Here is a 281-nt window from a genome sequence, read left to right on the forward strand (position 1 = left end):
TGCAACTAGTCCTCACACCAAGTCATCTTGTATGGGGAATGAAATAATTTGATTTCACCTTTACGGGTTTGGAAGCAACCAGATGCCTAAACAAGGTGTTTTTAGGTATGCCATGAAGCATGCGAAGGTGAATGAGTGGTTAAGAGAGGATTAATCACCCCAAGTGATATGAGGAGATGTATCTTAGTTGTTCTTAATTTTGATTAACTTGTATAAAGACTTTGGCGAAAGCACGATGAATTGAGGAAAGTTTGTAACGACCTCTTCCTCAATCGTTATCG

The sequence above is a fragment of the Theobroma umbraticum genome, unplaced genomic scaffold, assembly GCF_002168275.2.
Source record: "Theobroma umbraticum cultivar Fairchild unplaced genomic scaffold, ASM216827v3 scaffold_106.0, whole genome shotgun sequence".
Classification (NCBI taxonomy): Eukaryota; Viridiplantae; Streptophyta; class Magnoliopsida; order Malvales; family Malvaceae; genus Theobroma; species Theobroma umbraticum.